This window comes from Gossypium arboreum, chromosome 4 (assembly GCF_025698485.1).
Source record: "Gossypium arboreum isolate Shixiya-1 chromosome 4, ASM2569848v2, whole genome shotgun sequence".
NCBI lineage: Eukaryota > Viridiplantae > Streptophyta > Magnoliopsida > Malvales > Malvaceae > Gossypium > Gossypium arboreum.
In genome coordinates, this window is record NC_069073.1 from 50,547,294 (window position 1) to 50,549,382 (window position 2,089).

The window sequence follows — 2,089 nt, forward strand, 5'->3', positions numbered from 1 at the left end:
GCAACAATCTCAAAAACGTAAAAATTATCAAAAATCGAACAAAAACGAACCTTGATTGAGCTTGAATATATGCCGAACCCTAGCTTGGTTTCTTTCTTTTTCTTTGGTTTAACTTTTGGCCAAGAGAAAGATAATGAACATGGTTTTTATTAATTTATGTTTTATGATATATTATAACTTTTTTAACCTTAAATAAAACATTATACTATCATTTATATTATGTCCATTGCCATCCACTTCACTTTGTATTGGGCTAATTGCAACATAAAGGCTTCCATTTAAAAAGCCAAGTGCAATATAACCCATTTTAGAAATAACCACCTAATTTTCATTTTACGCGATTAAGTCCTTTTATTTAATCGGACACTCAAACGACAAAGTTAAATCACGAAAATTTCATAGTTATAAATTCACACAAAATAAACACAGAAAATAATTTTTAAATATTTTTCTGACTTGAATTCGTGGTCCAGAAACCATCGTTCTGATTAAGGTCTAAATTGGGCTGTTACATCAAGAACACAACACCGCAACATATCTTCAAGGATTTGAATTACTCGCTCAGACTGACCGTCGGTTTGCGAATGGAAAGCGATATTAAAATCCAATTTTGTATCTAAAGCCTCTTGCAACTTCTTCCAAAATCGTGAAGTGAACTGCGGATCTCTATCTAATATAATCGATAAAGGCACTCCATGCAACCTCACTACCTCAGAAATATACAACTCGGCTAGCTTGTCAAGTGAATAGTCGATGCGTATCGGTATAAAATGAGCCTACTTTGTCAATCGATCAACTACAACCCATACAACATCTTTCTTTTTTTTATGTCAAAGGAAAACCCGTCACGAAGTCCATACTAATACGGTCCCATTTCCACTCTGGAACCATCACGGGATGAAGTAAGCCTAAAAGTACTTGGTGTTCAGCTTTTACTTGTTGAAAAATCAGGTATCTCGAAACAAACTCGGAAATATCTCTTTTCATACTTGGCCACCAATACAATTTCTTCAAATCATTGTACAATTTCGTACTACTCGGATGTATAGACAAATGACCATTGTGAGCCTCGAGCAAAATCTTCTGAATCAATTCATTATTCCTAGGAACACAAATCCTATCTCAGAACATTAAGTAACCAGCAGAACTAATCTGAAAATCTGATTCTATACCTAATTCACATTAGGCTCTTTTAGCTTGTAAATCACCGTCACTTTGCTGAGCTTCACAAATCTCTTGGAGAAACGTCGGTCTAGCTCTCAACTCGGCTAGAATCAAACCATCATTTGCTAAGGCCAACTAAGTGTTCATAGCCCTCAACGCGAACAAGGATTTCCTACTCAAGGCATCGGCAAACATGTTCGCCCTTCTTGGATGATAATCAATCACTAGCTCATAGTCTTTTATCAACTCTAACCATCTCTGTTGCCGTAGGTTCAAGTCCTTTTGAGTCATAAAATACTTCAGACTTTTGTGGTCAGTATACACCTGACATTTCTCACCATACAAATGATGTCTCCAAATCTTCAACGGAAACACAATGGTAGGCAACTCCAAATCATGTGTTGAATAATTCTTCTCGTGAGGTTTCAGCTGCCTCGAGGCATAAGCTATTACCTTGCCTTCTTGCATAAGCACACAACCCAGTCCATTCAAAGATGCATCACTATACACCATAAATTCCTTTCCTGGCTCAGGTTGTACTAAAATTGGAGCCTCAGTCAACAATGCCTTTGGCTTCTCAAAACTCTGCTGGCATCTTTCCCGTCAATTCGAACTTAACATCCTTCTGTAACAGTCTCGTCATCAGAGTAGCAATCATGGGAAATCCTTTAACAAACCGTCTGTAGTAATCAGCTAAGCCTAAAAAGCTTCTAACCTTTGACACATTTCTCGGTGGTTTCCATTCAACAATAGTCGAAACCTTACTTGGATCGACTCGAATGCCATCACTCGAAACAATATGCCCCAAGAATCTGACTTCTCGAAGCCAAAACTCACTCTTACTAAACTTAGCATACAATTGTTTGTCTCTTAAGATTTGCAGAACCGTTCTCAAGTGCTCGACATGCTTAGTCTCATCACGGGA